We start from the raw sequence: 23,952 nt of genomic DNA on the forward strand, positions 1-23,952 counted from the left end.
CTCGTTAGGCCCTTGTTACACTGGTTAAGGCCCTGCTCTTTATGTTTTCTGCTAATGAGGCTGCTCAGAGTTGACGGAGCCATGTAGGAATGTGTCGCGTGACTTGCAAACGTAACATTTCTATAGAGTACACAGCATTGGAAGGAGCCAGGGAGAACTAAAAAGGGGAGGAGTATGGGAGGGGGAAAGGGGAAGGCTGAGTGAGTGCGAGAGATGGATAACAAAGATAGGAGCAAGAATGCTATTTGGATTTTTGGTCTCTTTCTTTTGAGCATCACTGTTGAGATCTGTCATATGTAAAACTTCATTTAACCTGAGCAGAGGCTTAATCACTGTTAACAGAAAACACCTGTGAGTGAACCAAAGTACAGATGGACAGCTTTCAGTAAACCATGAAAGAATCAGAGTTCCATTGAACAAAGACAGTGCCAGGATTAAAACTCGTTTTTCCTTCTGTCCAGAGGAGCTCTCTCTTCAGCCAGCTGTGCTTCTTTAGCTTCATCCTGTGACTCACAGTCTGTGGTAGGATAGCCATGTTGTCTGACTTAGCTGCTAGGGAGTGAGTGTGATCTTGTTTGCTTTTCTGCCCTATGATGTAACTACTGTATGAAAGCTGCTGGTTTTTGCACAAATATACAATTTGGGACTTTGGGGTGCTTGGCATGAATCAAGGATATAGGATGCCTTGAGCAGGTTGCTCTAGGCAGGTTTCCCCTGTAGTCTTGTTAGACATGTTTTCATGGTTGGTTGTTGTCCAAATAGTAGCGATAATTTGAGGTATATTGCATTGCAATTATGTGTTTGTGTTGTGTACCTGGGGCATTTGTGCATAAACTCAGCCGGGGGACCATTCTGACTTAACAACACAGGTGGTGCTGTATTAGCATTATAACATTTATGCCAGTGTCACATGCTAACTTATTGGCACGGCTAGAGGGGGTGGAAAAAAACATTTTGTTTGTTACACCAGCCCAAGTTAGGAAAACCTCCTGTGGCCCCATGGCCTTTGGGTTTAGGATGAGGAGGTAGAGGTGTGCTATGTCAGGTTGTTGTTGTGAGACTGTTATCCTCTATTATGGTTAAATTGCACCCAAAACTGTTGAGTTGTACAAGGGGATCTCACCACACTTTGATATACCTACGGTATGAACTAACTTTTTGACCAAAAACACAACAGATCCATTAAATCATCAAGGTGAACAAACGTAACAAAAATATACACATCATGTCAGGACAGTGCATGACTAATCCCAGCAGCTCATTTAAGCAAGCCAAACCAAACAGATGTCCTCTTTCTCGACTTGTCCACTGATTGCACATGCTTCAGCAGGGATGGCTGTATGGCATCATCTCCGTCTGGTTCTATATTATCCTGTTGGTAAAAGCTGTTATAGAGTAGCAGACAGAACTGAGGCAAGCTCAGCAGACTTTGTACCTTGTATGGATTTGAACAACAACACTGCCACTTTTAAATACTTCTCCACAGATTCTTAGACTCTTACAAAGAGTCATCAGGCTGCACTGTGCTATAGAAGCTTTACTAAAATAGATTAAGATATTAAAGTGCTTTGTCAATGCTGTGAAACACTTCTCAGATGTATTTGTGGTAAGACTTCTGAGTACCACACCTTTTCAGAGGTGGCATTGCTTATCCACTGTGCAGAGACCCAACTAACTGTTGGTGTGGTGCTGGTGTCATCATGCCCTCCACATTGAAAAATCATGCAAAAAAAACACCCACACATGTTAGATTTGTGCAGAGAAGCAGTTAACTATTGATACTATTGTTGTTTAATGTTTCACAATTAATTCTTAAAAGATCAGTGAGCTGTTTAGTTTGTGAAATGTCCAAAATATTAATTAGATTTTTCCAGATCCCCATGATTATTGCAGATCAGAACCAAGCATGCACTCCTTTCTATTTGAATGTGTTGGCTTCATGTCTGAATGAACATCATGATCACGTTTCCATAAAGGTCCCGACAGCAATCTTACTAGGTCAGAACTAGTAACATTTAGGCTGTGTTCAGACTGAGTTTCAAAGGTGTGAAAAAATATAGCCCTCTCTGTTCATTTCTATGGGGGATTGTGTTCACCACAGCCAGCAGCACAGCAGGGGGCTCTGGCAAAACGATGCTACCCCGTGTGGTGAAACATTTGGATCTGGTTTAACTTTTGCCGCACTAGACCATGACATCATCTGGCAAAGACGCTGCATTGACCAATCATGTATGAGGGACACCCGGCATGCCGACGCCCACAGGAAGAAAACCTTTGTTTACCTTGTTAGCATGAGCTTTTGCTCCTATTCACTATTGAACTGTACACGCCTCAACCACTCTCCCTGCAACACCTCACCCCCCAAACAATGCAGCCCCTTGTGTTAAGGGAGTTGCATTTTACTGGATCAATCTGAACGACTGCTTATGCATCAGTTTTCACACATCACGTCTGAACTGCGTGCAGCTGCATTAACGGGGAGGCCTGTACAAGATTATGACAGTGTTGTGCATATAGCAAATAGCGGTCGCGTATTATGTCTGAATGGAGCCTTGAAGAACATTAATGTAAATGTGACCCGTGTCTGAATGACAGAAATTCATTGCTTTAACAGATTGATGAAACCTGTAATATTATGAATCCCATGTCTGAAAGGGGTTTTAGCTACATCGGTATGTATGTACTGTATCTCATAACCTGTGCTTTTTACCCATGTAAAACATCAGACAATGACTGAGGAAATGTTGGTTGTGCTTTTTTTTCACACATAGTAGAATTCAGAACAAGCAGATGAAGTAAATATGGGAAAAGTAAATAGGAATGATGTAATGTTTCTTAGAAACTCATCACAAATGATGCATCTTTAAAACAGGATGAAATTTGACTTGTAGGAGAAATTACACAAGAGAGAGCCTGTGTGATCAGGTTGTCCTCCAGCGTTTGTACAAAGTGTGGCTATTGATTTGTTTAGTTCATTTTAATAAGAGTGTGCCTCTGTGTTGGTCTCAATTTGTGCCTTGTTGTGTAGATAAATGTGTGTTTTTGATTCTGTTTGCCTGTCATGGGCAAAGTGTTTTCATTGGTGTTTAGTGTGTACGAGTGTCGTGTGTGTGTGTGTGTGTGTGTGTGCGCGCGCACCTATGAGGGTGAAGCTGAACAAATAAAGCTAGTTTCCTCTTTTGATTGTGTTCACAGTGTCAAGCACTCAGTCTGTAATTAGCACACAGACAGCCATCTGTCCAAACAACCAGCTCAAAACAACTCCTGTCCTGCTCACTTGCACTATCTCAGCATCCATCCATTGCTAACTCTCTTATTTGCTCGCTCCTCTCTCCATCTGCCTGTCTGCCTCTCTCTCTCTCTGTATATGCATCCATCTCACTCTGTCTCCTTGTCCCTCTACATTTTTATTGTTTGCTCACTTTCTAACTCCATCTGCCTTCTTCTCTCTTCTCATTTTCACATCAAAAAGTCTGACAACTTGATCCAAAACATTGAGCCTAAACTTAATAGCTTGATCCTTTCCTGTGCTGCACAAACTCTCAATATGTCACCAAACTGAGAGGACCATTAGTGAGATAACACAGTGGCATTTCTACCACAGAATTAGGCTGACAGCAGAAAACTACAAAACATCACCAATAATTTTATTTTCTTGTTAGCTTCTACATCACACAACAATTTTGCATGCTTAATATCTTAGTGTTTTCTAAATATATGAGAAATCAACAAAGATGTAAAACATGCATTTGAAGGTTGAGGCATTTTCAACTTTTATTCTTTGAACAGGAAAAACTTTCCATTCTGTGGGAATAGTTTAAAGGCATCGTGGGAAATGCTAGCAGCACTGTGTGACTTCTCTTACTGTTAATCACCACAGCTCTGTGCTGTTTTTTGCTGTTCTGGACACAGCTGTGTTTTGAGACCCTCCAGTATCACTATTTGCCTTTAACCTGGATGACCTTGTTTATATTTTATCTGCTCTCTTGAATTTTTATAATGCGGTGCTATTTTTGGTCTGAGCTTGGCCTTACCAAGAACTACAGTAGCTCCATATCCCTGCAAACTGAGATTAGACTATTTTGCAGTCCAATTAGTAGTGGACGCTTAATATACTGAAATGGAAAGTGTGTGTGTGGACACTGGACTGATGGATAGTGTTATGCAATGCACTCAAGACACAAACTTAACATTTCTTTAACCCTAAAGGGGCTAAAATTGACAATTTTGTGTAAAATGACTGTGAAAAGGGGCTTTCCATAATGATGGACCCACAGAGAATTATCACCCTAAATGTGAGCACTCTGTTCCTGCAGAACATACAGTAATAGTGAATTCCATCTCATTGTTTAGCAGTTTCCACACTGTTTAGGTTAACATATAAACAAACCAGAAACTATATTAAAATACTTCCCAGCTGTATATTGTTCAATTTCTTCTCACTATTGTGCAGCAATCAGAATTTCTTGTCTTTTTATTTCCCCTCTCCTTTCTCTCTCTTTCTCCTTCTTGCTCTCTGTCCTCTGAAAAAGTCATATTAGACAAGACACTTCTGGAAGTTCCACAACAAATCAATAGGGCAAAAGATGACTACGTGACATTTGCCTTAAGCATTTGTGGGTGAAGCTGCCTGTCATATTTAAAATAGATGCATTGGACTCGGTGTGACCAAAACCCAGGGGGCAGCGATTTGAATTTTTGTCTGACTGTCCCATGGGTATGTAGTTATAGAATTATCCTTTAAACTGAACTTGCAGGAAATTTAACTAGCAATGAAACATAATTGGAGCTGCAAGCTGACACAAGTAGAAAGACATTTCCCTGAAATCTTACTCTCACTTCAAATTAGAGAACAGCCTTTTTTTCTCAAGTCTTTTTCATTTTCAAGGGCTTCTCACTTAACATGGTAATTATCATTATTCTGTGATTGTTGCCTGGTGTCAGTGTGTTCTCAGCACTGAGTCAAAGTATGTCGCTGAAGAGGAAAGTATAACTTAATTGTGAAAAATGTCAAATGAATAAGTGGAAAAGGAAAGCAAACATATCTAAATAGCATTGTGTTACTGCAGCTACTAATTGCAGCCTTTTGGTTTCCGTCAAATGCAGGAACACAAACACACACACACACACACACGCACACACACACACACACACACGCACGCACACAATGTGTGTGTGTGTGTTCTGAATTAAGGATTTTGTCATACTGGATCATTTCCCCTGTAAATGAGTGTGTGTGTGTGTGTGTGTGTGTGTGTGTGTTTTGTGTGTGTGTTTTGTGTTCCTGTGGGAGACGATCACAGTCAAAGTGAGTGTAATTAAGTTGCCAGTTGCAGCGGGCTTCTGTTGAGAATTAATATTTATCTATTGTGTGTGTGTGTGTGTGGCATCTTTCTGATGAGTCACTCCCACCCCCTCTCAGGTGGCAAACATCGAGGCCCCCTGGGTAATCTGCCCAGCAAATTGGATGTTTGTTTGAATGGCTACCCAACTCAGGATACTATGTTTGTATTTTGTGTGTGTGTGTGTGTGTGTGTGTGTGTTGTTTGGATAATGAAAGCTATTGAATTAAATGTGTGCATCTGTGATATGTTGAAATGTGATATTTCTCTCTCTGTTTGTTCCACAGTCACCATGGTGGTGTTTTCATTTCATTCAGGTTAACATATAAACAAACCAGAAACTACATTAAAATACTTCCCAGTTGTATATTCTTCAATTTCTACTCACTATTGTGCAGCAATCAGAATTTCTTGTCTTTTTATTTCCCATCTCCTTTCTCTCTCTTTCTCCTTCTTGCTTTCTGTCCTCTGGAAAAAGTCATATTAGATAAGAGACTTCTGGAGGTTCCACAACAAATTAATAGGGCAAAGGGCGACCACGTGACATTTACCTTACTCATACCCTAATAGTTTTGGCAGTGCCATTTGTGGGTGAAACTGCCTGTCAAATTAAAACAGACACAGTGGACTTGGTGTGACCAAAACCCAGGGGGTCAGCGATTTTGAATTTTTGTCTGACTGTCCCATGGATATGTAGTTATGGAATCAATTTAAAATGTCTGAGTTAATTTGTTTATAAGTTTTTTTTGTTTGTAAGAATTATTCAGACGTTCAGTAGCCTTGCACGGCTACACTACATTTGCAGGTTCAATTTTCACTATAAAATTTTAAACTGGGGAAAAACTAAACAAACCTTTTGAGAATCAATTATAGTCAGCCAGATACACAGTGATCAATCAGAAAACATTCAGGCAGCCTTGTGACTCCTCACCTTTCCAAACACTCAAAGTGCATTAACAAGGATGAAGCGTGACGGAATGAAGCATGCTTCTGCAACTGCATGGATTATTTCTGCCATGTGCTTCCAGTTGACAATCATCAGCAAACACCTCAGCAAGTGGTGTGTTTGTCCAGTCACTCTAGAAAGAGTCATCCTTTGTACATCCTATTTGAAATGACATGTCCAAAGCTCATTCATCCCTGGTGTTGACAGACACCGTTTTATGAGATGACAAATGACTGTTGTGCTGTGGCTACACCAGAGACTACTTCACACTTTGAGAACACACACCCAGTATATTGTGGACAAGTGTCAGCTTTAATACAAGCCTTTCAAAAATAAACTAGAAACATTTACATCTTCTCCAACATGAAAAATGTGGTTACAATATTATTTTGCACTGGGAAATGCAGATTCAATCTTTCTACCTACTGATAGTTTGCATTTTGCTGAAAGATTTTGTTTAAAATTTATAATTTTCACTTTTACTGTATTTATATTTTTGTGAAGTCAGAACCATTAGAGTTGGTACATCTCTGTGCTACTGCCCCAAATTGTTTTGTTGTAGACTGGTAGGCAATATGACTGCCAGAGTGGGAAAAAAAAATATTTATTGAAGTTAGTTGTACTTGTTGAATCAGATGGTTGCAGAATTTAATAGTGGACCTTGTTGATTTGGAAACATTTTACAAGACTGTGCACTGTCTTTACACATTAAAAGCCTGCTTTTGTAGTGGAGAGAGTTTTTAGGAGTTTCTGTCATTCCACCAGTAAACAAAATTTAAGAAGGACACACACTGCAAAAGCTTTTATTATCCTTCCCTCTGTCAGTGTCAGTGTGCCTGTGAGTACCTGCTGTACATTACACGATAGAAACAAAGGCAGAAAGAGCACGTGCTGTATAATGAGTGATCACCAGCAACTTCATCTGCACTGAATCTCTTGTCCAACAGAGGCATTTGGTGTGCACAGACACATAGGCAAATACTTGGTCAGACAGAGTAATATAAAGACAGACTGAAGTGCCCACAAGGTTCCAGGTGAATATCAATATTCTTCTGACAGCAGGGACCATGAGCATTTTCGTAAGCTATAATCACAGAAATATCTGTAGAATGATATCATGAATCTGGAGGGATTGTTCATTGGAGTAGTGACAAGCTTCTCAGCACATCACTCTGTCTCTGTGGTGTCAAAATCTTGTCAAGATCTGACAACAAAAATAGAGAAGGAAAAGCATGGTGCATGTTAACTGCAGTGGCATTTAAGTGAGAGACGTGGCCTGGTGGTTTGAGACCTCCTTTTCAAAAGATCAGGGCTCTCGTGTCAATTCAGCAACTTCTCATTAGACACTTGTTAGGTATTTTTTAGTCAGATAGGTATTGGTTAGGTACTTGTTGTATTAGAAATGTCTTTAGTGTAGACAGGATGTCTAGCTCAGGCTGTTAAATGCTTACTCATTTCCAGGAGTTACTCCAGGTTGTTTATGTTCCAGGATAACTAGATAGAAAGTTGCTACTGTATGATATGTTCAGCCGTAATCTTAATCATAATATCTTCCTAGGCTTAATGTCCGGACATGTCCCTGAATGTCCTGTATGTTCTTAGATACACACCACTTACACACATTGACACATTGATTTTCTCCATGTGCTACGGTCAGCTGTAAAGCTGACATATCAGGTGACGCCACGGTTTGACGTCGCTGTGTAGAATGGGGTTAGCTCAAACCAGAAATAATGTACAGGCTGTTGGGGTTCGGGGTCTTTCATTCTTCATCCGCCTGCGCGCAGTATTGGAGGTGGAAGATACCTGAGCGTGTAATGTTAATTTTACCTGTGATCCTTTGAATAAACCAGCACGGTTTTTTGTATCCACTTGGACCGCCTCGTCTCTCTGAGTTTCACTGGTTAAGAGTAACTGGGAAATATCTTTCACACTTCAAGGCCTTGCACACCCATATTGTGCCCCCACATAGACCCGTTTTCAGCACTGCCAGATTGACACCTCCTCCTCATGTTAGTTTTTGTATACATGTTAAGTTGGCATCTTTATCATTCTTATGATGTGTTGAGGGTGAATTGTGCCATGCAAAATTTTATTATGTGGCGAGGGTCCATTAGCACCTGGAAGACAATACGTCCCATCTAGTTTTTCAACGTAATGCAGAACAAAATCTACTGTGACCATATCTTTATTTTTCATGATCCCAGTTTTTGTTTTGTCTGTGCCCTGTGCTTTTTCTGTTAGGTTAGACCTAGCCCCTGTTTTTGTTCTATTTTTTTTTTCCATTCCCTGTTTTGGTTTCCATTATAGCTACCTGCTCTGCCCTGCTCCACCCACACTCACCTGCTTTCCATCTGTATAATAAATCAGCCAGCACAAAAACCAGGTTTAAAGCCATAGCTGTAATTCATATTCATCAGCATATCTGCACTTAACAACCTGGGAAAGAACAGATATTTTTATAAACACATTATTTTTAAAGCTCATGAGTTGTTTCTTGTCTGTTTTATTCAGATTTGGCAGCATCCCTATCTTGGAGTGTATTGTTAGAAATTAACCCAATTCTTTTGTTGGAAGCACGAGAAGTGACGACAGGAGAGGACTGTTTAAAATCAACAGAAAGTTTACTGAAAGTCTGATTACAAGCAAGTCTTACAGCGCTGGATTCAGAGAGCCAGAGCTCCCGCAGGAAAACCAACTTCTGAATCCCGAATCATGTTTTACAATGCTAAAATAACCAAAGCTCAATAGTTCTGGACAATCATCAATACAGCTGTAATATGCATAACCAAGTAAGATAAAGTTATGAAAGGTAACTACAGGTATGAGAAGTAACTAAAGCTTATAAAGTAAGTAGTCTATAAGACTCAAATCTTACAGTATGTCTGAGCATGAATGATAGTTTTGGGAACACTTGTGTGTTGCTGAATTGCTCCCAAACCTTGGTTCACAGACCTTGGTCAGGGCAGAGATAACTTGGACTCACTTTTGGCCATTTCTGTACAGAAAATAAAGCCATCTCTCACTGGCCTCGTTTCCCTTTCTCCCTCCTCATCCCCTGACTTTTTTCTTCCTTTCATTTCCTCTTTGTCCCACTTCTCTATTTTTCTCCTCCCTTCCCGTTCCCCTCCATCATTTCTTCATCTTCTACACTCTCTCCCACTTTCCTCCCCCTATTTCCTCCTCTGTCCACATCCCTTCCTCCCTTCCCCTCCTGCCCTTCACTCTCTCCCACAGTAATTGATAGTGCCTGGTGCTGTTATTTCATCCAAAGGGCCCTGTAAACAAAATAGTCTCTGACAGAACCAATATGGAAATCTCCGACAGCAGGGCCACAAGTTATGGCCTGCATCATTGTGTGTGTGTGTGTGTGTGTGTGTGTGTGTGTGAATGAAACAGGAAAAAGTGAAATGTGCTTGTGTGTGTGTGTTTCCCAGTGAGACTGAAGGGTACTTCTCAGTTCTGTGTAATAAACTTTAGTACAGATAGTCAGTCATTAAGTTGGGTGTGAGTGTGCAGCTATTTGTGTGTGATGGGGAGGGGTCAAGGCCAAATTGACATCAAATGGTCTAAATTAGCCCCACTTGTCTCCATTGATTTACGGTGCGTGAGTAAATTGCATCTGTAGCAGGAGAGGAGAAGTGGGGAGCAGCTCGAGGTTTCTCTGTAATTGATTTCAGGCTTTTGTTGGTGTGTATTCGTGGTGACGGAAGCTGTACAGGAGAGATGAGGAGAACATGCTGTCACTGTGGCTGCAACACTTAGATCTAACCTTTTGCTCAAATTGCTGCTGGATACATGTGCTTGGACAGAAGGGGGAGCGGGGGATGTCTGAAGGAATTCAAGTTTTTATCAGTGATAAATTCATTTTCATTTTGAATTAGTTTTATGAATGTAAACCAGAACATTTCTGATGAACACACTTGCTTTGTGCAGTTCTACAATTCTGAAAAAGATGACAGAGGACTATCTAAGCCCTCTGTTCTCTGAAAAAAGGCACAAAACAAATACAGCAAGCAGTAAGAAAAGATGTGAATTTGTATAAAATCCTTTTGTTATTTGTAGAGATTGGTTTTTAAGTTTAATCTACAACACAGGGATGGCATGTGAATGTGGAATATTACTGGCTGGGAGAAAGGATGCAGGAGCAAAGAAGGGAGAGAAGGCAGGGGAAACAGGTGAAGGGGAAAATGGATCAAAAGAAGCTTAAAAAGAAAATGGTGAAACAGAACATGGGAAAAATTAAGCTGTGTGTTTATGTATGTATATACTGACAGCGAGACTTTGTCTACAGTACATGTGTGTACAGTATTTATGGACGGTGCATACAAATTTGTTCTTGTATGTACCGCCTGTGCAAGGTTGGGTGTGTTTGTTTAGTAAAGTGTTATCCCTGCAGCTGTGTGAATCTTGGATCAGACAGTGAAGACCAGTCAAAATGTCCTCACCTTAATTGATCACACACACACACACACACACACACACACCATATTCAGTGTCCCATCCCATTCCCCGGTAACCATCCTCCTATGAATCTGTCTCTCGCACACACATCACTTGTCTGATATATCGTGCTTGACTGCTGTGCGTTAATACGGCAACAGTTGGAGTGAGACAGAAATGCGTCCTCTGTCACTGACTCAGTGCACTATGACAATGTGAAATAGTAACAGACATGAACACACGCATGCGTACACCAAGATGAAACATGCACAATATGATTTTATATAGAAACACAAGCTGTTTCCCAAAAACTCCACACGGACACCCTTCCTCACACACTGGCTGGGCTTCACACTTCAAGCCTGAGCAATTCTCTTCACCAGCCTTAATTGGATTCTAATGTATTCAGTTTGCTCCGCTGAGCAAAGAGATGGCTATGCTTTTCTGACTGGAGAGAGGGACAAGGGGAGCAAAAGGAAGAGAGAGAGAGATGCAGAGTGAGCGAATTACAAGTAAATAGGGAGGTTTGTCAGTGGCAGTCATCTTCCTCCAGCCTCCAAGGGCAATGTATTGTCTGAACAAGCTGTCGACAGAATTTCTACAAGAGCCATTTGACCTGAAAGAGAGAGAGGAGGGCTATCTCTGTTGCTCTTTCATAGTATGCATCAGCACTTGACGAGGAAAGTTGTAAGTACTGCAGCAAACAAAGCTCCTCCGAACGTACGTAAACACTATTTTGACCTGAGATCAGCATCTGAGGACCTCAGTAAGTGTCTCTTCTGAGTCTCACTGCTTCTCCTTGCCTTTCTGTGCACTTATAAATAATTATACAGCACTGTATGTACACTCTGGTGTAGTGGTATATAAATGGCTGAGTACTGCTAACTGTGATTCCCAGACTCTTCAGATGGAAACAGTCATAATTTCAGCTACACATCAATTGTATGCTGTGTAGTTGGACTGATAATGATTTATAAAGGGCGAACAGTTGATTTAGCAAATTTACCACGTCCCTACATTCAGCATATGTAATCACTTAATTAATATACAGCACATAATAGAGTGTTGTCAAGATTTTTGGGCTGAGCTGACAGTACTGACTGCTCAGTTGTTAAATGGCAGATACTTCTATCCAGTGTTGGCTTATTTCCATGAATATGAACAGTATTCTATGCAAACACAACAACAACCAAATTCCTTGCAGTAGTAGTGTTATTACCAAGCTGTAGTCACTCAGCATTGCAGGACTGAAAAGCAATGTGATTCAGTCATGCTGGGCTGGCTATACTGGAGGCTTTGCCAAGTTAGCGTTAGCATGTAAATAATTGTGCAGTACAATTTATTGTGTGCACATTTAACACATGAAGATCATGTGTTTATTGCATCACATGAAATGCTAATAATATCCAAACACTTTTGTTTTGCCTGTCTTCATTCATCTTCATTCATTCCTTGTTGTTTCTTCCCATAGTTTTAGGAAAATGAGACAAATGGCTGAGTGTTTATTTTCACTATGAGAAACATTTACATGTTAACACAGTTCCAGCCATAGATGTGGGATTTTGGAGACTGAAAATTATATTGATGTGGTAGTTCTAAAATACTGAAGCATTACATTGACCAATATTCTCTGTTTTTTCCATAAACATATAATCAAATTGATAACAATCCCTTAAAGATGGATATCAAACGAACAGTGGGAGATTTTAGAGTTGACAGATTAACCTGTCAGTACTCTCTGATGGATAAACTAACTAATGGTGACACCGTTTCTAAATTACATCAAAGATATTATTGACCTTCCAGTACTATACTTTCTCAGCCCTTGATGGCTGATGTATATGCTGATATTGATGCACTTATCTGTCCAGACGACTCATCTCTCGGTCCCTAAAGTGAACACACATGTATGTAGATGGGAACCTTTCAGTTTTTTTGTTCCATAAAATATGTATAAAAACTGCTGCATGCAAATCTATTAGTAAACATTCTCAGCACCATGGAACTGCCCACCGGGAAGCACAAAGTAGTAGTCTGCATCCGTGCACTACTGCAGTGATTTTAGGTAGGAGTGTTGGCTAAAAACTGCTTCATGTGTCATTTTTATTTAATGTTTACTGTTTGTATTTTCAGTGAGGTGGAAAAGACACCCTCAGTGAATCATTTTGTCAAATTTACATCACATCCGAGCAGCAATAGTGTCTTTAAAAACATACAAGAAACACTCTGTGCACATAACAAAGGTTTAATGTTAAAATTAGGACCAATTAAGCTTTGACTGAATTTAACATTCTATTTGGATCGCATATGCATCTCTTGTTTAGAATGAGTGAACTTGCTCAGCTGACCTTTCATAATATTCTGCAAACATTCTCTCAAGGTAACTATTACGTGCTGGGACCTTAAGCCATCGGCAATCATAAGAGTGTGACTAATTTGGCTATATTAATAAAAAAAACCTTCTAAATAATTTAAATAAATGCTGCTGGCCAGTGAGATCATTCAAATATGTGGTCACTGAGACATTTTAAATGGGTTTAGTTGTACAATTAGAGTTTAAATTTCCACAGCACAGCTGGGAAACATCTGTGGACATGCCCTTTGTTAAACAGTACCATGAAATTGAAAATGTGATACTCACTGGGGTCGACCTTTCACACTACACTTAGCAGACCTGCTGATATATCATATGAGTAAGAATATGTTCGACTAAGCCTGGGCCCCTTGGTAGAGCCGCTGCCTCCACACAATCCTAACTTGTCCAGAGGAGGCAGTGGTCATACAGACCTGGCAGCTCCCACATGTGAATGTAAGAAACTATGAATGTGGAGGTTTGTTTAAGACGAGCACAGATGCTCTTTTTTAACTTTTCTCAAAGGAGGCAGGCAGTTGTAACAAGCTTGGGGTGTTTGCCATTGATAGAGTAATGGTTCTTAGTCTTTCTGTCTCAGGAGCCCCACAAAGTAATGCTCATAACACAGCTGGATGTGACCCCTTTGTTGTCGAAATGAACATTTTTATTTTCTTAAATATCCAAGATGTTTAAACTTCAGCTGATAACTGGCTGATCCCCTACAGGGATGATATACTGTAGGTGCCATGTGACTCTTACTGTTAGGAGTGTGCTTCTACTGTAAGATGAACATTGGGGTGAAATAAATATATTCTCTCTCTCTCTCTCTCTCTCTCTCTCTCTCTCTCTCTATCTATATATATAGTATATGTGTGGCAGAACATACTGACAGAAGGATGTGATATCAAGTAGCTTTTCAAAGATGAGTTTTCAGTGTGTGACAAGATGTGGAGTGACTGCATTGCAGGGGTCATCTCACCCCTGAGAGGCCAGTGGGGAGAGGAGCCGAGATGTGTGCAGTGATCACTGAAGGACAGTGATTTGAGAGCGGTTGCAAGTAGTTGATGTGTAACTCTGACTCAAGCTCAGCGTGTTTAAAAGGAATATGTTTTTTTTTTTGTTGTTTGTCTTTTTTGCCCCTGATCCTGAACCTTCCATAGTCAGACCTGCTGCCTAAACTCTTCGCAGTCAGTTTGCAGCCATGGGAAAGTTTTTTTTTTTTTAACCACATGAATCTGATTTAGTACCTCCTGAGGAAAGCAACATGCAGTTTATAAAAAATAAATAAAAAGATTGCATTTAAGTTATAAATATGTCCCTCATGTTTAACTTACCTGCAAGGAAGTGTGTCACTAATTCTTCAGTATCTCTGAATTTGACATACAAGTGCATATATTGACAGAATACATTCTACTCGGCACGACTTCCTTCAGCTCTCCTTTAGGTTGATGCATTGTAAATCCATGAGCTATTCAGGTTAGCCTCTGGAGGCTGCTGTCTACACCAATGCAGTGGCCTGTCCTCATTTTAAGATTTAAAAAAAAGTCTCTCGTATTATTTTTGTTTCATTTTTCCCTCACATTTTCAAGCCTGACATTGTCAGCCAGCTTTTAAACAATCTTTAAAATTAGAGCAACACTTCTAAATAATTCCTTTTGGGAATGGAGACAAAGTCCAGCATAAATCCACAGCACACATGCCATAAAATGTGGGACCTCTGTAATTGAGGAATTGAGCTGCATAGGACTCATCCTGACTGAAGTGCAAAAGCAAAGAAAGTCCGTGGTTTGTGGTCAGAATGGCATTGAATAAGCGTAGCAGCTAAACATATATGACACAGGGTTTGAGAGAACATGTTATTCTTCATTGATCATAAAGTAAAACATCTGTTACAGGTTTTATTTGAAAAAAAGTGCAGAAATGTAGTCTGTTTTGCCCCTAGACATATGGGGAATTATCTACAATTCTGGTTTTTTTTTCTGTCAAAATTTCCTCCGAACAGCCAGTGGGGGCTCACTGGCATACAGACACTGTATCTGTGCAAATATTACTTTTTACTGTATGCTTGCTGAACTAATGCCTTCCTTCAGCTGTGGCCCCAGGAGGGATAGCTCAGTTTAAAAAAGAGATTCTGCAAGCTTTAAGTCACAGGGGACACTGTGGTTGGCTGACAGAAAAGTCACTGAGGGGAGATTAGAATAATATTTTTAAATCCACTGATTTGGTTGTGCGCCATAACCTGGACGAATGGCACTTCCCTAGATGTTACAGAAGTAGTCGGTTTGTGACTGGGAGGTCAAAAAAATGTGTTTGGTGAAAGTGAGTCAGCAACAAAACAGGCCAAGTGGGAAAGGAGCATGCAGGCTCAGTCAAGTTCTCAGGGTGGACTCACAGCGCAAAGAACAGAGAAGTGACTGAAGAGCATTGTGGGACTCACCAGAGATAAATGCACCGAAGTAGCGGGCTTCCTCAGTGGCAGCCGCTCGCAGATGAAGGACAAATGTATTGTCTTCTTCTGCCACCACATAGTGTCTCTCCTTTAAATGTGACACTAGGGGGGGCTGTCGCTCCTTCTTAGCCTCCTGTAGAGGCCGTGGAGTCCGACAGACAGGCAGGCAGACAGGCGGAGAGGCAGCAAGGCTCACCGTCTCCGGAAATCCTCCCATCCCTCCGCCGACGGACTGATTTGCAATTCAATAAGTCACAATGTCATCTCTTTAGCGTTTACACATTTAGCTTACAAAGGGAACCAGGCACGCTGCCTTATGAAATATCGTTGCGGACTCAAAGAAGACCTTAAGGTTCTCTCTCTCATGGTTTCCTCAAGTCACACCCCCCCCCACCTACGCTGCAAAGACATATATACACGCGCGCGCGCACACACACACACACACACACACACACACACGGGCCTCATTAATAGAAAGTGAATGAGTTTTATTACAAGGTGCCTGGTGTATCAGTTGTACAAGCTGTCACACTGGAGGCGGACGTGGCTGTGTACGTGTACGCGCGCTCTAGAGCCAATACATGAGCGTTCATGTGAAGTTGACATCTATCGATTACAGAGAGAACAGGTGTAGCGTGTGTCTTTTAATGAATAATGCAGAGAGAGGCTTTGAAAGGATAAACAGCACGTGAACGCGCACGCGCACGCAAGCGACGGAAACACACACACACGCACGCACACACACACACAATCCATCCAGATAAATAGGCCTCTTCTGATGGCACTTGCTCTTATTCTAAAGTTGTTCATATTTTAAAGTTTTAGTAAAAACATCGGGCTGAACACAAACATCCCTTTAACCTCTGATAGTTTGGTTCGTAGGCCTTAGTTTTACAGTCATTGGATTTTAATGGCAATGTTTTAATTTATTTTGGTTTTTCATTCCTGCATATATGTTAACAGTAGCTGTAGTTGTGGTGTGGATGTGTATGTCACCTTCTAAAATGAATACATAAAAGTAATAATACTAATAAACAAACCATATAAGGAAATCTGAAATTATGAAAGAATTGGAAAAAGCTTAAATAAATTCCTATAGCCTTCATTGGCTGCTAAACTGCCACTCAAATCCCCAAGCCCCGCCCAATCCCACCACCCTTCCCAGCCCCACAGCCTCTGCTGGCCCTCCTCCTTCTTCCTCCTCCTCCTCCTCTGCCGGCTGGTGGAAGCGCCAGACCTCCTCCTCGGTTCTCTACTTTCTCCATCCCGCGGACGAGTCTATACAGCTTCTCAAGTTGAGCCCAGACGCACACAGATATAACACGCACAGCAAGAGGGAAAGATCCGACAGGACAGACTAAGGGAGGAAGGAGAACGGACGGAGTTACTGCCGGGCGAAGGGAATTTGGATTTTATTTAACATATTGGCGTTAAACCACCGAGTTTTCCTTCTTTGTTTCAAACCTGCCTAGGAAGTGGACTTTTTAAAATTCAGTTGGGAGTTCTTGCTCCACTCTGCTGGTCTGTTTAAACTTTGGAAGAAAGAAAAGTGTGATAGAAGGAGAGACAGTGAGGCTTTAGTCGTCCCATTTGGATGAATAAAGCAGAGGAGCACACCGGCGGAAAAAGCTCCTCTCGGTGAAGACGGGTTCATTCCTCGGTTCTGTCTTGAAGAAGAGACATCGCACTTTTTTTGAGAGATGGATTAAAGAAGAACTCTGTGCCGTAATTGCTAATTGGGGATTTCTCCTTTATTACTGACTGTAGAAGGATTTATAGTTTACTCAAAACGTCATTTGCGCGCTGTCTTAAGTCAAGCACAGTGGGAGCGCCGTTTTGCCAAAATGAGATTATTGATGGCACCGTCGCGGTAGTGATCGGTCTGAGGGAAGAGACGAGCTAAAAGTTGAGAGGTCCGCTTTGGTTCAATTTGTGAACAGTCCCGTGGCTTCTTTCTTTATTCCCCCTTTTCCATTTTTTACCAATAGGAGGGATGGAGACGATCTGGAGAAGGGGAGGCGCGCCGGTGGGATGTCGCCTCTGAAGGACGGTGCTCCTTCTTTTCCTGTGGAAAGGTAAGTGATGGAAATACCGTCGAAGACTTGTTGCCAGTTTTAAGACGATGTGGTTTTGTTGTTTTGGGCTGGCATGTCGTACTCATTCCTCGTGTGTGTGTGCGTTTTCTGTTTTGTTTTACCATCTTTTATAATGGGTCTGTTAAAGGAAAATGGTCAACTTCTTGCCCCACATGCACTGTTGGATTTCGGAAAATCATTGCGTTATGATTGACTGCTGGCGCATTTTCCCTAAGTTATATGGAGAGGAGTGATGTCAAAATTTTGTCTGCAAAAGTCGGGTTATATCTGTCCATCAACAGTGTGTTGGTAGGCAATGCATCACTGAAACGTGTCAAACTGCAGTAAGTTGCATGAAGTTTGAGATTTCGGTGCCATATGGAGCACAGGCTGGATGGCATGTGACAACATTTTAACACAACTCTGGAAATTGAAATGAAGTGTGTTATTTTTTTGTATTAGCAGTTGACAATTGATTAGCCCATATTCACCTTGACACCCCGTTGTATCTGTGGGTGTGTGTGGAATAATAAGTAACTAACCGAGCTGAAGCTCAAATGACAGCTGCTTAATAAGAGGTGCTCTCTGAGACACGCGAAAGTCGGAGGCTGACCCACTCGCTTTAGTTTTTAGAGAGGACGAAGGGAATTATAGGGTGTTACTTCTCAATTCTAATCTTGTTTTTGAAACTGAAAAGGAAAAGGGAGACTGGTTGAGCGCTCCCGGAGTCCGGTAGGCTACCCCCTGTAAGAGGTGACTTGAAGGACCTTTAAAAATGTTATGAGGTCCTTTAAATCGCAGATAGAAATCCAATCAGTTGTCCCCTCGCCTCTCGTAAAATGTACTCATGGGCACAGGGAACCGAGAGAATGACCAGCGCCAGACTGTTCTTCCTTTGTTAAGTAATTGAGGTGAAATTATGATAACAATCTTTCTTCGTTTCAAACTTGCACGCATTGTAGAGAACAGAGAGAAGAAGGAGATCCGTATCTCTCATATATGCCCTTTAGGAGAAGCACTGACTCTATTACAGAACTCTTTAAACGGCTTTTGTATGTGTCTGACTTGGGGTGCGTGACTTATCAAAACACAATTTAGTCGGTTTTACAAGCTCATTTGAAGCCAAGATTTTAAGAAATTCAGATTAACAGAGTGCGCAGATAGTGATTCGCCGTCTTGCTCAAGACTAAAACAGAGTTGAGATGCTCTGAATTCGGGTCGGGTAACACTACCACTGATTTACAAAACAAACAAAAAAATTAGAAGCGCAAAATAAAGAAGGCTGACAGATATTTTGGGTTTGAAGCCCTCCGAGTGCGCGTTTGTGCGCCTCCGTTGTCCACACAAATGGCAGTCGTTCAGCATTAGTATCACATTTCCCTGAGTGCCTTCTGTGTCTGCGTGCGCGTTTGTGTGTGTATTTTAATCAGCTCCGATCACTCACGGCCCACTGGCCACTTAACAATCGCTGCGTTGTGCGCTCCGGAGCGCGGTGGTCGCCGTGGTCACAGCGCACGGCACACCGACAGGAGGCCGGAGAGGAAAGGCCGAGCAGGGGCGACGCGGCGGAAAACAGCTGTGCCCGGCAAAACGGCTGAGTAACCAAAAAAAAAAAAAAAAATGAAATCAACCAAACAGCTCTTTGCTTCCTCCCCTCCTGCCACCTTCTCTTCGTTTCTCTTCTGTTCTTATGGGATGAAATAGAAAAAACAGAAAGGTTCCTTTTTGTCCAGGGTCTCTCTGTACATCTTTGCCTGACAGTACATTTCTGATTGCTGTTGAAAATCTCCACTGGTGGTTAGGTTGGTCAGTAGTATCTCTTTTATTGCTTTTTCTGGGCCTCTGCTTTTTCTCTCTTACATTGTCTTTCTATCTTTGCAACCACACTCATTGACATAACACATTCCCTAGCTCCTTAACCCTTAAAGCAAGTGTCATTATGTAAACAGCCCATTGAAGTTCTGAGGACTAGCTAAAATGTCCACACAGTGCCAAAGTGTCTTCACAATGCAAACCAAAATTTGTCCACATAACCAGAGAAGGACATGTACACACATACACACACACACACACTAACAGGGAAAGGTTTATTCCAACTTGGCTGTGGTGAAACGATTTTTATTGGAGAGTGCTGGCTCTCCTGGTGTAATGACCACCCAAGGCTGTTTAAAAAAGCAAAACACCAACCTTGCCTTTTCTTTCTCTCCTTATCTATGTGGGTCTCTCGCCTTCTGTTTTTGTCTCTGTCTCTGTGTGTATTGCCAGATTCAGTGTGCAAATCTTCCTTAGTGCAAATGTTTCAGCGTTTTTCTTATTCACACATTGCTTGTGCTTGTGTATGTTTGCATTTATAATAGGTGCATGCATTTGATTAGTCACATAGGCCTTTAGTCACCGCTGTTTGTGTGTATGCTTCTGTCTGTAGCCATCTGTAATACCTCAGAATTTTCCACCCACATATCTGACTTCTGCCACAGAAAATGTCCAACTTTTAAAAAATGGTTTGCATGGTTTTTGGTTGGTGTATGGTTTTTGGCATTTATAAGCACTGCATGTCATTGAGCATCTAATCAGAGAGTTATTTATTGGCCTTTTATCTCCTCAATCGTCCCTGTTTGTGTTATTGTCTCATTATTCCCTGAGTGGTGTTTCTATTTTTATGTCACTCCATTTCATTGTAATTACATCACTCTGTTATTTCATCATCCAGGTCGTCTGTAGGTTGTCATTGTGGGGTTCATAAGCTGAATGTCAGAGAGATGCCTGCTCACAGCCAAGCAACTAGTTTGAAGGTTCAGAGGCTGAAGAGTCTCTGAGGAGAGTTATCTCAGCAGAGCCAACAAAGGTTTATAACATTTACACGTTTTGTTCAGCAAGCCCAGATACGATCGCCAGAAGTAAAAAGCTATTATTAGGCTATAAAAGAACTACATCAGGGTCCCGTGACTTTAACGTCACCACCATGGCTTCCAACTTGTAATCAGATTTTCAGCAGTTACCTCCTCTACGAACTCATTTCCTGATCTAACTAGTGACCATGGCAGTGTCAGTTAGTTAGAGAAGTTTGGAAGTGTGCAAATAATGACAATGATGGCGTGCAAAATCCCAGATAGCCTCTGTAGTCTCATTTAGCCACTTGTTAGCCTTTTTAAAGAGACATAAAAGCATAAAATATCATTATTCATTATGTCATCAGTATTTTCTAACATATTTTATGTCAAAATGTGATAATGTATTGGCCTTGTGTTAACCACAGACCTTATTTCAGATATATAACCAAAAACCCATTCAAAATCCCCATAGACTTCAGGGCGAGGGAGTTGGAAGTACACAAATGCTAAGTCAGGTCTGGGTTGTAGGACTCACTACTATGACACCTTATTGGTATTGGGTCCAACAAGGGTCCCTATGTTAAACAAATGAGCACAGTACAACTATAAGATGAACCTTTTCAGGCTCTCAAACGTCAGTATCTATTATCAGCCCTGAGCTGTACTCTTTAAACGTGTCCAGATAAAATACCTGTTTATGATTGGCTAGCTGGTGTCACTTAATATTTGCCATTCAACAGTCTCACCAATGTTCCAAATCGGAGCACAAACACAAGTGTCAGTCTAAACAGGTGACCTCAGTATTTAGTGGCTCACTTGAATGCCTTCAGGTTTGTTGAGATTGTGTTTTTTTTTTTTGTTTTAATGCTTTTTTGTGTGTTAAGGTGGGTGTTTCTGTTTTTGTGCACGTTGACTTTGACAAATGACAACAAATATCGCCTTCTCAACTTCCATTGCTGGAGTAGATGTTGTACTGTTTGTGTGAAAGCCAGGAAACAAAAAGCCCTGCACTGTACAACCTGTGTATGTTGCATGTGCATTATTCACTCTGTGGACCGGTTTGCTTTAGACTGTCCAGTCCTCACTTTCTCACACACTGTCAAGGGGCTGTTTAAGGGTTAAAACTTGGTTCTAGGGTTAAGGTTGCAAACAGGTTTGGGTTAGGTGTTAGGCTAAGAGCTGAGGGTTAGGCATTTAGTTGTGGTGGTTAAGGTAAAGGTCAAGGGAATGCATTGTCACCGAGTGTCCTCACTATCATAGCTGTACAAATGTGTGTGTACTGGTCTGTGTGCTGTAGCGCACTTTGCACCACACTGTTATTCTGTAGCAGAATGTCAGCGCTATGCACCATTACTCAGAGCATTAATAATTACTGACATAAAATCACTGACACACACACGCACAGGTGTGAGAAGGAATGTGAGGAAAATGTGTGTGTGTGTGTGTGTGAGTGAGAGAGAGATGGCTAAACACCATGATGTTAGAAAATTATACCCCTTCAATATGCCTTTTCATTTCTGCCTTCGTGTCACACATGCACACACTCACATGGCCTTTTTGTCATAGTGAAGTGAGAAGGCAGACCAGAGAGAGAGATGCAGTGTAGAAGGTCACACACACACACTGAAAACCAAAAGTAGGTGGACTGGAAGAAGTGGACATAAAACACTCTTCCTTTTTCCCCAGTCATGAATTAATTTTAAAAAAAAACCTCTTTTCCAGTATTGATTTTTGTATATCTTTGTATGTTCTGGATATTGCAGTATGACAGCAAGGTCAGCTGTTTGGGAAAGCAGAGGAGATACACTCTCCCCACTTTTAAAAACTGTTGTCAAGGTTCTCCTGAAGAGGTGTGTAAATCACAGGTTTCATCACTGTGATCTCGTATTGGTACTCTTAGCCAGTACACTGTTTGCTGATACATAAGAATATGCCAGGATGTGACTTGATTTGATTCATGGGCTGCAATCAGTGAAATGATTTTATACACATAAATACATTGTTGATTTAATCCTGATGTCTACATGATAACTATTTTTGTCCTGTACGTCCTGCTGTCGGTCAGCCAGGTGTAGACAGGTTGTCCAGCCGCTGTCCTGCTGACGGACAGCTGGTCTGCTGACAGATGCTCAACAGAGGTTAGAGTGAATTGCAGGGATCGAGCCCTTCAGTAATGCTTATGCACCGTTCACACCTTGCTTTTCATGTGAATTCCCAAGTTTATTAGCCTGAAAAAGAACAGCTTAATATGTGTGGGTACATGATATAGTTTGCTTTGCTCTTTTCTTTCATTTTCACTCCTGTATCTCACTTGAAAACCTCCCAGTTCTTCCTTCACAGGAAGAACGGCTTTCCCATGCTACTTGTTTGATAAAGTATGTACACAGACACACAAAAACACTCATGTATACACACGCAGGCACACGTCTACAGCTTCAAGGAGCTAGATGATAAGGACAAGAATTGGCTGTCATCATCATAAGGAGACCATCTCATCTTGTCAACACACAGAGGAGGACACGGAGAGACTGATGAGAGAGAGAGAGAGAGATTTTCTCTCCCTGTCAGAGTGGATGCATCATCCATGTCCCTTCCATCTATAACAGTAATTCTTATCTAGAAGGATACTGATGCTGCAAGGCTTGGACATATTTATACTGACGAACACACACAAAGACACAAATTAACTCTCTCTGACATACTAATGACAGACGGAACACAAGAAGGTGTTATTAAGGAGGCACAAAGTGCAATAATGAAGTTGACAATACCCACATTTTTAAGGGAATTTGGCAAGTTTGAGCCATTTCATAAGATGACTCATAAGTTAAGTAGTAGCTGAAAACATTTTTTCTTTCATCTTGTTATTTTTGTCTGTGTCAGCCATTTTGTTTGTTGAGTGTCTGTTGTAAATAAAACTGGTATATTCAGCTCTGCCTTTCTGTCATTAGTAGTATTATAGGTCTTTTGGACCTTGAGTATAGTTAGGAGTCAGTAGTAGATGTCCATATGTTGAGTTGGCAAATATGAAGAAATAAAGTTGTTAGTCAGTCAGAGAGGTGAAGGCCAGAGCTGTTGTTTCCCCAAAACTCATTTTTAAATCACAAACTCTTTGTTGTCTAGAGGAGACTTTAAACCTGATTGAAGACAACTTGTTTATTTGGGACAGGGAATTCAAGTGTTTTTGTGTTTTGATGTCTTGGTAAGTATCATTCTGAGTTTAGAGTCACTTCTGATTTAGAGTGCATTGGGTTTGAAATGAGGTTGGTTGTGTGATGTGTCAAATGGCCACACTCGGAGGTTGAGTGAAAAGCCTTCCATCACAGCCACCCACTGGATATCACTGGACTCTGCTTTCCATTTGTTTATTCTTCTCAGCCATTTACATGTCCTGCTATTAATAGAATCTACAGGCAGTTGCTGAAAGTCCGCTGATTAGTCTGAATGTTTGTGAATAGTCCAGCTTCTTCTGCATGAGCCTGTGTATGTAAGCCTGCATTTGCTCAGTGACCA

General features: G+C 41.2%; 1 protein-coding gene across 6 annotated transcripts in view; it reads left to right on the forward strand.

Moving 5' to 3' along the window:
- LOC109959105 (transmembrane protein 132C) overlaps window positions 1-23,952 on the forward strand; it is a 254,299-nt gene that overhangs the window by 4,102 nt on the left and 226,245 nt on the right. For 2 of the 6 annotated variants that reach the window (XM_020598220.1, XM_020598219.1), the window contains exon 3: window positions 17,522-17,608. The exons of 1 other annotated variant lie outside the window; for it this stretch is intronic. The gene's annotated coding sequence lies outside the window, so the exon portion shown is untranslated. Of the gene's footprint in view, window positions 1-16,743; window positions 17,609-23,952 lie in introns of those variants that run through there. 3 more of the 6 variants (XM_020598218.1, XM_020598221.1, XM_020598217.1) reach the window with 3 other exon arrangements.

This window comes from Monopterus albus, unplaced genomic scaffold, assembly GCF_001952655.1.
Source record: "Monopterus albus unplaced genomic scaffold, M_albus_1.0 scaffold37.1, whole genome shotgun sequence".
Classification (NCBI taxonomy): Eukaryota; Metazoa; Chordata; class Actinopteri; order Synbranchiformes; family Synbranchidae; genus Monopterus; species Monopterus albus.